This window comes from Gastrolobium bilobum, unplaced genomic scaffold, assembly GCF_033153095.1.
Source record: "Gastrolobium bilobum isolate Gb01-03AN ecotype WA unplaced genomic scaffold, APGP_CSIRO_Gbil_v1 utg1929, whole genome shotgun sequence".
Taxonomy (NCBI): Eukaryota; Viridiplantae; Streptophyta; class Magnoliopsida; order Fabales; family Fabaceae; genus Gastrolobium; species Gastrolobium bilobum.
This window is the reverse complement of record NW_026898961.1, coordinates 325,877-339,612: the sequence shown is the minus strand read 5'-3', so window position 1 is coordinate 339,612 and position 13,736 is coordinate 325,877.

Genomic DNA, 13,736 nt, shown 5'->3' with positions numbered 1-13,736 from the left:
TCGAACAATGAAAAAGCCGTTTTGCAAGACCTTGCATAGAACTCAATTTGTCGAAGTCATTGAAAGTTAAGTACTTGTTGGAAGGAGAAAAAAAGAGTGTGGAGTATGAAGGGCTTCCCTGTGTGCATCCTGAAGGCAAATCCAGGAAGCCAGACCATGTTCAACAACCTCTCGAAGCTAACTTGGTCATTGGAGGTATTTCCAACATCAAGAAAACTGGTCTTGGGCCCTGGATAATTGTTAATCGTGCCCATAGGACAGGGAAGACTCTAGTTGTTCAGCCAACTAACTAATCTCGCAAAATTAGGGAATGGATCCAAAAGTGGAGAAAAATTGAGAGTCTTTAGCAAATAACATTTCCTTATGATAGTCCCCGTGGTTCAAGGTGAGCTATACTTGAGTTTGTGAACTCCAATTTATTTTAAATGAATTATCTCATTTGGAACTGCAAGGGCTGCAAAAAGGTATTTCAAGAGTAGAGTTCACATGACTATTATTCTCGAGCCTAGAATCAGTGGCAACAAAGTCAAAGTTATAATTCATAAAATGGGATCCATAGTTGAAGTTGTTGATGGTTTCTTAGGTAGTTTGTGGATTTTATGGTTTCCAAAGTTGTAACTGGACCCTCATTTTATCCACTCACAATAATCTTTAAGACCTAACTCACCATCTTCAATCCTAGAACAAATAGGTTTTTGGTAATAGTCTCCATAGAAAAATATTCTCTTAGCTCATATATATCAAGGGTGTTCACGAGAAAAGAGTATATTGTTTTCCATTTGTGATTAGAATATCAGGATTGCAAGTTGTGTAAGGAGTTGGAGGTAGTCCTACATCAGGAGGAGTTGTGGCACACCAAGTCTAGAAATCGTTGTTTTATGGATGAGGATCACAATACCAGGTATTAACATGCCACAACCATTGCTCGGAGAAGATGTAACAAGAGTAAAGCTAAAAAAAATAAGAGTGGACATTCAATCAGAGAAGAGAACAATCCAATCCATCTTGCTAATCTTTGTCATTCTCTTTAAGGAAGATATTCACAATAAGGAATGGACCACAACTAATCACACATGGTCCCTTTTTGATAGTAATGTTCATTCATCTCTCCAATTGTGTTATTCTAAGTATGAAATCAAGAGAGCTATCTTCCAAATGGAGATACAAATGTGTCCAGACAAGATAGATTTCCTATGAGTTTTTTATGAAAAAAATGTGGCATCAAATTGGTAGTGGAAAATCAAGAGTCACTTCTTAAAATTTAAAGTGGAAAACTGGCAACAAAACTCTGTTATTCTGGCCAGATCAATTGACTGGTCTTCCTAAAAAAACTTATTGATTTTACTCACACATGTCCTTGAGGACTATATATTGAGTTAAAAGTTAGTGACTATGTCAACATCCAACCTCAAACATGGGATTAGGTTTACTTATGCAACTACTTATGAGAAGAAACCCTGAACATAGTTCAAGAGTTCCCTCCCCCGATTATTAGCCATGAGGTTAATCACTTATATTGGAAGAATTAGTCATCCAATGGCTCGATTGTTAAGCTAGCCTACTAGAATATGATGGAAATTGACAACATGAACATCCGTTATAATAACCCAAATTTAATTAATTTAAAAGGAAATTAATATGTTTACTGAAAGGCTAGATTGGGTGAAAAACTTAATTTTCAGTTAAGTCCTAAATTGGAGGGAAAGAGAAAATATCCAAAAGTTTTTGGCAAAAGTGCAATTAAGCAAAAGTTATCCAAGACTTATAATTAATATTGTGCAATTCATCATACGAGTTTCACAAACTCAATGTGTTAACCTTATGTTTAAAATTGAAGGGTGTGATTGAAAATTAAAGGTTCTGATGCGAGGGTGTAAATAAGCTTAGATGAGCTTGGTTGCACATGATTAGAGATCTTATAACTTAATAGCTAAGTCTTCCAAAGGAAAATATCTGATTTTCGCTTTCTCTCTATTTCCTATGGTTCTTCTTCTCCTCAATCCTAGAGAATGTTTCTTTTCTCTCCTTCATGACCAGAGCTTAGGCCAAGGTAAAACACCCACATTTCCTTTTGAATTTCTTCCTCCATCTTTCATCAAAATTGAACATTGTTTACATCTTCACTCATATCTTAGGTTACAAACCTTGGATTTGAACATTCTTTTGTGTTTTGAAAAGCATAGAAACAGGTATACAATTTTGATGAAGAGGTCAAATCCTAATTTCATAGTTAAATGACTGGAAAATGAGCTCAAAGTTTCTACAATAATGCTATCATGGAAATCGGTATAGTCTCGGTAATATGGTTATACCTTGAGATTCACACCATGGATTTTGATGTTATTTGGCTCGATGAAAAGATGAGAAACACATCTATAACTTTAATGAATAGCTTTATAGATGAGAAACACATCAAGTTCCAAGTTCAAAGAGAAACACATTTTGATGTTGAGACCTGATTCTAGCTCTAAAAGACCTTAAATTGAACGTGAAAGTACTATAGTTGTCGTATCACAGAATCTAACCCAGTTTTGGAGTTTTGGTCATATCTAAAGCTACATATATAGGGTTTAACCATTCTAAGGTGTTTTGGAAAGGTAAGACTCCGGCCTAAAACTTTTGAGAGTAAGTCAAAATAAAATGCTTATATTAGAGTAGCTTAAATAAGACGTGAAGTTAGGATGATGGTTTTGTCATAAGATATGGGTATGTTTCAATATTTTTCTCATATCATGAGCTACAGATAATGAAATTTTATATTCTTTAATGTTTCAGAAATCTTAGAGAAAGAGCTACGACTTTGTTGAAGACACATAAAGCTAATTTAGATTTCAAAGGACCTTAAATGAAGGTCTAAGTTACTATAATATTGTTGTTACGGGAACATAGTTTTATTGTTGTTCCATTATGGTCTCAAGTTATACCCTTTTTGTTTGTTTATGGAGCCATAAAGATATACATTTTATTTTGTAGCCATAAATCAACTTTGAGCAAATGAGGGCATTCTTGAAAAATTCAAGAAATAGGGGTAAGTTACCTAATCCACATTCTTGGAGAATTAAGGCTATTGGCTTACAAAATTCATGAGTTATATGATTATTGATTGATTGTTCTTCCTTTAATTAGGTTTCTAAGTGTTGAAATTTTGGTGTTTTACACGTTTTTGGAACAAAGGAAAGGCTTGGAATAACTTGAGGAACAAGTCTACAAGAGATAAACTCTTGGAACTTGAGATTCGTCTCACTTAGTGTTCCACCACATACTCCTAGGGAGTGTTCGTTAGTTGCTTGAATGATTGATTGATTGTTAGTTGTATGACATAGTTGCATTCATATAGAACTTATTATGCATTGTGTACAGATGAATAAATAGGTATTAGAGGCTAGATTGTAGGGTTGCTGTATGAACTATTATACAATTCAGTGTTTCATGCTATGAATTGATTGTTTTGTTTTGTTGGTTAGTTGAATATATGTATGGACTTCCTTGGGGTTTAATCCTAAGAGGTACAACTCTTGGAAGTTTCGTACAGAGACTCGCTTTGAGGTACAGTTTATTGGAGTGATCCTAGTGCACAGGGTACACAAGTTTAATCAATTATGTATTGCCTCTATTTATATGTTGCTATTATGCCATGTATTCTAACTTTTTATGCAGAAAGTGAACATAAAGGTGGAGGAATCTCCCATGACTTTTAGTTTACTGAGACTTTTATCTTTCCCTGTTTGGAGCTATGTTATTTCAGGTTGTCAAAGAGGAGGTAATAACATTTCAAAGGAAAAGGAGCATGCATACCACTTTTGGATGCACTTTTCGAGACATTATGTATTTTGGAGAATACATTTATATAATCATATTTTGTTAAATAATTGTAAAGATGGCATGTATATTTAGATTCAATTTCTTGTGCTATGGTTTGTAATTCAAGTGATATAATCCATAGGTACATGATGTAAATTATATCATTAATGTATGCTTTGTATTTGAATATTGAGCCAAGTTGATGACATGATAGATTATTATGAATGTTTTCTTTTGAATAGAGAACTTTTGGTATATATTAAGTGATAAATGAAATAATGTAAACATAATGTATTTTGTCATGGAATGACTCAAAAGGAGTTACACTTTGATAATTCAATATGAACTTTGGATTCAATAATTAATTGGATGTGTCAATACTTATTGATATAGGGTGGCTTGATGCCTAAGTAATAGATCCATGGATGGATTTTGAATGAGATGTTAATGAATAGTCATATATATATATATATATATATATATATATATATATATATATATATATATATGAAGATTGGTCTATTAGGTGGACAAAATAAGCTTTGAAGGTGTCTCAGTTAGACCAAACTCGGGACTTGTGAGAAGGTCTTACATGAAGTTCTTTTTTACTTAACAGTGAGCATAATGTAGTAAAATAGACATAACTTGAGCTAAAATGGTCCAAATCGACTGAAACTTGAACATATGTAAAGATAACTTAAATATCTTTAATTATGAAAAATCTTAGGATTTTTAGATAAGGTAACCATTCCAGTTTCTTCGTGAAGTCATTGTCCTATTTTTGGAAGTTCAATTTAAGCGGTTGGCTTATGACATTCATAACTTGAGTTATACAAATCCAATTGAAGAAAATAATACATCTTTAGGAAGCTTAAAGAGTATAGTTTAACATATCCAAAATTCATAAATTTTGATGTATTATGAAATTTCTGAAAATTCTATGAAGATGGCTAACTCGCCAGCAGAGACCAGTCTAAAACAATTGTCTTCTGAGTTGCGTAACTCCGACCCCTACGTAATCAAATGACTCATTAAATCTTGTTGGAAAGCTTAAGATGTCTATTTTATCATGTTAAAATATTATAATTTTTGGTAGAGCCATACATTCCCAGCTTTTGAAACAGTCAAGGCTGTCCAGTGTCAGTTTAATGGTAAAGTCTATTTTCTTTACTGCTTTTCATACAATGGACTTGTGAACTTTTTATGATATTTCTTGATATACCCAATTTACTAGTGATATATAATAAGAGGTGGCCTCTTTAAACCTAATTAACTTAAGGAAAGCTTTATGGTTAGGGTGATGATGTTATTTAAGAACTTGGTGTTCTTGGAAGGCCTAAATCCACTTATAAGAAGTTATGGTGCCTTGATTAAAAATGTGGGACCCTAGGAGAGTAGATAACTTCTTCTACATGATTTGAAGTCCTAGCATATGTACCCAATTTACATATAAGTAAACAATGTTTTTGAATCACATAATGCTTAAGTGAGTTAAGTTGATTATTTCAGCATATTAAGTTAAAAGAAAAAGTTAACTCATACTTTTGACTATAATAAGTTGGTTAAGTAACTAAGCTGAAGTGACATGTTTATTTAATACAATACTTATTATTGTTTTATGTTGCGCTTGATCACCATAAAGAGTTAACAGACCAGATGCATATGAGGTGTTACATCCATCAAATTTGGAAAGTTGTTTGGAAGTGGCAAAGCCCCTAAAAGTTCCAACTCACTTGGCTCATTGCTCGTGATTGTCTTCCTATTAGAAGTCACATGTAAAAATGGTGAGGAGTCCACGTGTTCTGTAAAACCTATCTGAATATAAAAACCCTTCATGTGTTACATGACTGCATGAAAGCACATCAAGTATGGGGAAGCATTTTCGAGAGGAACACTCCTCGTAATTTCATTATATCAAATTGAGACAACTAGCTTCTAGCCAATCTCACAAGCCCACAATATAACTCCTCGTATTTATAAAACGTATATTTATATATTAAAATATGGATTAAAGGGTAGGATTAGTGAAAATCCTAAATTAAGGGGTCAAAATGCATAAGATGGATAAAATGGTAATTTGCCAAACACGTAACCCTAGGAAAGTAAAATTGAGTAGGAGGTCTCAAATGGAAAAACTAACCTTGGAAATGGATTTAGAACGAAAAATTGAGTGGTTAGGCAAGTTTCTGAAAATTTGGAGAAGAGTGTTTTTACCGGGTAAAAATACCGCTGTACAGTTGCACCGTAAAGTGTGTCGAATGAATTTTGAGCTCTAGATTTGGATATAAGTTACAAATGATACATAGGACTAGAAAATATGATTTCTAATGAAAATTGATGGAAAATAGTGTTTGGGGAAGCGTGCCCACAACACGCATAACAGCTTAAAACTGTGATTTCTCCAAACGATCGAAAAACTCTGGATTCATCTGATCAAGGACAATTAAAGGACATTGATTGATGTTAAAAATTGGAGTTTCTAAATAGTTTATGAATTTCTGGACATTTAGTGGAATAGGCGAGAGATTTGAATTAATTTGAATCGTGTGAGGTGGCGGTGGGACCCACCCCACTTAAGTGTGCTTAAGACACCTAAGCCCAATCACTATTCATCATCACTCTCACTCTTTTTCTCTCTCTAAACTGCGGGTTTCCAAAGAAAAGGGGGGGGGGAGACTTTGGTTGATTTCTTGGTGATTTAGCCACCAAATCCAAGAAAATTTGTCATCAAACTTCATGTAAACGATCATCCGAACACAACCATACCATCCACAAGCCTTGAAACTCACTAAATTTGGAGAAATTCCACATTTCCAGCTGCGGCCAAGTGTGTAGATTTAGTGTTCTTGGAGTTAATTGATCCTCCAATGCTTTGGTATGTTGTGGAGGAGCCCTAGGCCTTGCTTGTGAGTAAGTTTCCACACTTTTAATTGGTTGATTTGGTGGATTTGAATTTTGTGACCTAGGGTATGCATACTTGGATTGATGTAGTTAGAGAGCTCAAATTAAAATTGTATATTAGATAAAAGTGGCTTAGAATGATATTTTAGAGTGATTGAACTCATAAAAATTATTGAGAAATTATTTGGTAACTTAGGTACTTTTGATGATGATGTTCATGACTTTGTGAAATGGCTTGGTTGTAGGATTATGTAATTGAGTTGCGAAGTATGTGTATGAGTTAATTATAAGATTGTATAATGTGTGGAAGTGTGAAATTGGATTGAATACCCCTAGGTAAGTGGACATGAACAATTCGGCCATGTGAGGGCATGTGGGGTTTGATGATGTAAAAATTGTATAATTGATGTTGTATGGTTGTGAAGGGTGTTAAATGGATGGTATGTTGGTGTGATGTAGTGGAATTGAAAGAAAAAATATTGGATGTGTGTGTATTCGGCCATTTAAGGGAAATTAAGGAAAATTGGGTTGTGATGGTATTAAATTGAATTGAGGACTTGAATTGGAGTTATGGTGAACTTAGGAAACCATCTTAAAATAAAATTAATAAAATTAAGAACCTCTGGATTACTGAGATATGTTTGTATATCTCACCCCGTTTTGGGAACTTTATTTCAGGTAGTAGCAGCGGGACTGGAGCGGCGGGCAAGAGGCCCGTAGGATGAGCATGAGAGCTTAGAGCCTATTTTGCATTTTGTAGCCATTTGGCCTAGGCTAGACTTAGGACATGAACATTGTAGTTGATCTAGGATTATTCATATTGTCATCTTTGTTCATGTTATATTTTGTCTAAGTTTAGTCATGATTTACCATGTTTCATTTTGAGGATTATTATGTTGTAATTGGAGATTCAATTGTATTATGTTTCATTGGAGGAATTATAATTGTAATATTTGGATCTTGTATAATATTGAAGCATGCTATATGATGAAAGGGCAATAGGCCTATTCTAGGATATGATGTATGTTTTATGTCTCAAGAAAATGGTTCAAGTTTTATAATTTAAGAAATGAATTGTAAATTAAGCAAATGAATATAAATTGTGATAAGTTGTAAGAGCACTAAGGCTTTGCTGAGTGCCACCCGTATCTATTAGGTACCCTTGACGATAGATAACACACTTTTACAAAAGTGGGATATTTTGAAAAAACAAAGGAGATGCTGGTGAAATTTTTATAAAATGGCAGATTTTGGGTGAACTTTGGTAGTGCATATCTCCTTTCACAGAAGTCATAGGGCCATGCCATACACTGTTTTGAAGATTGAGATGTCAACTACCTTATGTCAAAATTTACGAACCATAGGAGTAGCACGCTGCCCTGTAGAGGCCGTTGAACACAGACTTCCTAGAAATCCCCTGCACTTGGGGCTGTCTGGACAAGTTTTTGGGAAATTTATTTTCGTCGTAATTGTTGGTAAAATTAGGCCCATGATATGTCAAATTGAAGCTTAAGATGTCTAGTTTACTGTATAAAAATTTGAGAACAATTGGTGGAGCGGTTTATCCGAAATCATTGAAAGAGTGAGGGCTGTTTGGTGTCTTGTTTGAGGTTTACTGGCAGATTTGCTTGTCCAACTTCTAACGGTGATAACAGGAGAAAATGAGAACTTTATGGAGCATGTGATAACTTGTTGGAAAGATAATTAAGTCTAGAATAACATACTAAAAGATAAGAGGTTCGCGACACGCAGACTTTCCGCAGTAATTAAAAGACTGAACCATATTCAGATAGGTAAAAACTGTAAAAGTGAGATTTATGCTAAGTGTGTTTATGGAAATCCTTAGTGACTTGAGAGAAGTATTATATGATAATTAAGCAATTAATATTATTATTCCGCATTTAGTTTTCAGTTACGGTCACAACTTTTATTCATTACGCTTTATTATTGTTTTAAATGCTCGCGTAATGAAAAAGAAAAAGTTTACTCGCATTTTTATAAATGAACTGCTGTGATTGTAACTGCGCTTAATATCATAATCAATGTTAACAATACCGGTACGTAGTGGGATTTTGCACTCAACGCCACTATCGCCTTAAGAAGTAGATGGATATTTTATTTTAGCTGCTAGTCCTTATGGACTTGGCACAACAAACACATTCATGAAGATAACTTCTTTTATCCTGAAAGTCAACATATTCATGTCATGGACTACATTCATGTGATTGGGAAATCACGTAGCAAGATGTTTTATCCCACTCCTTGCAGAGAACCCATGATTGCGTAAAAAGGTGAACTCCACCAGAAAGAAAAATGCTCCAAGATCAATTTTGATGATGTTGTGACAAAAGGATCCAATATAGAAGGCTGTAGAGTTGCGGCTCGTGATGATTAGGGAACTTGAATAGGTGACTTTAGTTGCAAAATTGGTAGGTCACAACTAAAAAATAGAGCTATTGCAACGGGCAATGGCAATGGCATTTACGCCGACGAGCACACAATTCGATGAAAATTTATCAAATTTTTTGTTCTAAAAAATTGGGTCGCCAATCCCGTCGTCGTTCCGTCGCAAGATCGTCACAAATTACGATGAACATTATTTTGTTCCAAATTATCAAAATTTGTGACAGAAATATTTTCCAACATCTGTATTTGTCATAAATATGTGGGCAAACCTTTCCATCACTGATGAGACTTTTTTGGTCAAAAATTGCAACGAATTTTGCGACAAATTGCTAGATACGAATCGCAATGGATATTTCTACGGAATATCTGTGTTTATTGTGACGGAATATAAACCCATCACAAAATTTTGAAATAAAATGAGGGGTATTTTATAATATCTCAATTAATCAATTGTGAAATCACAAAGTGCCAATGTTTACCTGAGGAAGATGGGCTTTGGGATCTTCTTAAGTCCTTAGAATTCGTTCACAATAGGGGTCTAAAGAAAATAATTCTGGAATATGATGCTTTGAATATAATCAATATGTTTACAGGGTCAGATAACACCAGACATTCCAGGTTACAAGATTGATTAAAGGGAAATTTGTATGTCTGGCTACAGTATACCTCTAGATAGAACAACCAAAGTATTGATTTAGTAGCAAAATTTGTGCTTTGCTTAACTTATGAGTATTAGTTTTTTACTTACCCTCCTTTACCGTTAGCTAACTTGTCCTATTGCTAATGCAAGCAAAAGTTCTCATTTTTAAGCTTAAATTTTTTTTGTCATCGCTGATAGGCATGCCATGTTTGAACTACTACAAAGAGTAGCAAATATAATCAGTGGTTTTTGAATCAATGATTCATCCACTAACCAAATCTTAACTTACCCGTGTGCGGTTCTTTTCATCACCTCTGGGCAATTTTTCTTTCAGTGTCCCCTCAGTCCGCACTTGAAGCACTTGCCTTGCGACTTCTTCATAGCAACTGGTTTGAAAACTGATAATCAAGCTATTTTGTTCTTGTTTACCACCCTTGGGTTTTCCCCTTGGATTCAACAAGACTTTTAGTAAAACTTGCATTGACTACATTCTAACTAGCAGAGTTGCTAGATGTAGCAAACATGTCATTAAGAGTCTGAAGCAACTCTCTTCCACTTTTAATCATGTACACTTTATTTTGCAAGTGTTTGGAAAGACTGACAAGAACATAGCAACAAACTACCATATCTACCCTTTTCCAATTTGAGTATTGTGTCTTAGTTTCCTTATATGCATCCTCTGTAGGTTATTGTGACCTTGGTATTGTCGAGATAAATTTTAACTTTTATGTTTTAAAATAATATCAAAGTTTGCTTTCCACTTATTCATAGTTGGAATTGTCTAGAGGTTTTTGACTAAAAATCTTTTCTTAAAGGATTAAAGGAAGTTATTTTCTTAAAAAAAATATACAAGGCACATAATTTCAAACAAATAATGCAATAAACAAACGAAGAGCAAGTAGATTCTCATAACTACTTTTGTTTATTGTTAACAATCCATCAGTTTTCTTAGCAAGGCTTTCAATGGACACGTCATTTGTAAAAACCAAAATTGTTATTTGGGCTTTCAATGCCATATCCAGAGCCTCGATTGGAAGGTTAACAATTTTATTAAAGTAGAATGTAATTAGCCATTATTTCATTTTAAAATTATCCTTAGTGTCCAAGCATTGCCGACGATGGGCCATAAAATACTTTACTCAAATTTTGAAATTATTAAGATTTATTCTAGTGAAATTCGATTATCTTTATGTAACACCCCTTGTGCACCCGGTGTATTATCATTAATTATGGCATTAATTGCAAAAGGGAATCAGAGTAATTAATTGTGGTAATTTGGATGACTTACCTATTAGCCCTCATATTTTACAATATTAAAGTATATATTTTGGGCTTTCTGAAAAGGTATAATATTAACCAATCAATTAAGTATAGTCTGGTTTATGCAACTCGCAATTTTGTCGCTCTAAATCATACTTTTAGAAATAGAGCATCAACTTCAAAATGATACCAGTTTTTATCTACAAGTCCAATGGTCTTAAAAAAAATTTGGTTGTAGGTCTATGTGTTAGCTTCACATAGGTTCAAACCACACCTAATTTGGAGCTATGTAGCTCACTTTATGGCCATTTTACTAAAACATGTTCCTGCTATTTCGGGTGAGCGCGCTTCGCTTAAGCGCACTCTTCGAGCCTATTTTCTTCATTTTAGCGCATTTTAGCGAGAATTAAAGTGCTTGAGCGCTCAACAACAGAGAAAATTTTCACTTTCTGGTCATTTAGCACGCATTAGGTCGTTTTAACGCGCAACTATAGAAAATATTTCCATCTTTAGACCCCATAGCGCGTTTTAGCGCGCCAAGGGCGCTTTAGCGCGCTTTCCAGGGCATGGGATAGCTATTTTGAGGTATTTAACCTTTATTGGAAGAACCACAATCCCCATGAAGGTACCTAACAGAACATACATATATATATATATATATATATAACATATCATTCATCATAATTTAATATAAGAAGCTATTCAATTGTACAAGAACTCATATGATTATACAATTATCCATAGTCTCAATTACATATCCATATGGTACTCAAAATATATATCTAATGGTAACTCAATTACAATTCAAGTTTCACCATGCTTTTCTACAACATATTCATCTTGACATAATTGCATGCATAATCAAAATACTAGCTAGAGCCTTCATTAAATGATACAAGTATGCAAGCATGTCAAAATATTCAAAATGGGTGTGAAGGTATGCATCAATGCTCGAGCCTCTTGCCCTGAGGTCCGTCTCCTGTACTTTTTATGGATCTTGAAAATAAATTCCACAAGGGGTGAGAGACAATCTCAGTAAACTCAGGGACCTTGGAGACTTGTTCAACCCTGAGTTCACTTACATGTTATACAGGCATCAAAATAGCATATAGCATACAACATATAACAATTCTACTGTACAAAGAACCATCTAGTCAAGCATAAGCGCAAGACCATCCAATCCAGTCAAGCATAAGCACAAGACCACCCAATCTAGTCAAGCATAAGCGCAAGACCAACCACAATCAAGTTAAGCATAAGCGCAAGACCAACCACAATACAAGAACTTGCATATACACCCAATTTTCACACCAATGTACACACATGCTATACAAACCACATCAACCCATGCGGTGTTGTAGAACCAAAATTTGGCAAAGTCCCCAAAATCCAAGAGTTTATCTTTTTGTAGGCTTATTCTCTAGCTTCCTCTTGGCACCATCCTCGCAAATTACCAATTATAATTGTCTAACCTACAAGTTCTCCAATTCCAAGAGCGAAACACTAACTCCCAATAGGTTCCTATGGTGATTTCAACATGCATTCAACCATAGGATTAATGTTCCTACATCAAATAACAATGGGTCAAGCATCAACACCATTATTAATTCATTAATTTCGAAATCCGCAATTTTTGCCTGAAACCCTAACCCCCAAAACCATGAAATCCCCTAAAACTCAAGAAAACAACCTACAATGGTTATGGCTTACCTCAAGGCTTCACTCAAGTTGATTTCCAACATTCCAAAAGCTCAAAAATCCCTTCAATGGCTACCCTCTTCAAGACCCACAAAAATGGCACAAAAATGGTGGATTTCTTGCTCTCAAACCTTAGCTTCTTAGTAGTTAAAGAGGTGAAGAGTGAAAAAATGGGGTTACTAGAGAGAACCAAGTGCAATAGAAGCTCCTTCTTGACTCTTATGGTGGAATTTAGACAAAAGAAAGATAAAAGGGGAGAGGGAGATGCGAGGGACGATGGGGAAGGAGAATAGAGAGGAGGGCAAAAAAATTAAAATATTACACTTTTAATAATTAATTACGAATATGTTGCAGTTAGAATACTATTTTTGGATTTATTGTAGTCATTCACGCCCAAAATGGGTGGGACAATTCACGCCCATATTAAGCGTGAATTCCACGTCATTCACGCCCAAAATAGGCGTAATTAGTCACGCCCCATGCAGGCGTGAATCAAAGGGAATTCCATCCCCATCTAGGCGTGACTCAGCCCCCTTTCCAGCCCACTTTGGGCGTGAATACCACCTATTTTTTCTATATAAACACCTCCCATCTCCACATTTATCACAACTCTTCATCTAAACTTCTTAGTCTTTGATACAGTCTCACTTGCTTATGCATACTCTGTTTTGTGTTTTTCTTTATTAATATAGTTAAGAATGAGTTCACATTCTGATTTTGTTCGTGTTGTTTTATATTATAATGGTAGGAAAATGGAAGGTCGACGTGGTGTCATTTTTGAAGGCGAGAAAAGGCCAACACGTATCATGCGGAACTCAACAATTAGCGAACTACATCAAAAAATTCGTCAAAAGTTAACGCTTGAAGGTAAACAATCTATCAATATGGTCACTGTAAGAATATGGTGTGAATCACAATACATTAGTATGCAAGTTGTTGACGATGAAGACGTAGAAATGGTAATTGGAGAGCTTTTCAACCAGTCAAGGAAAGATTCTTTAGAGTTATACGTGGATATTGCCGAAACAGA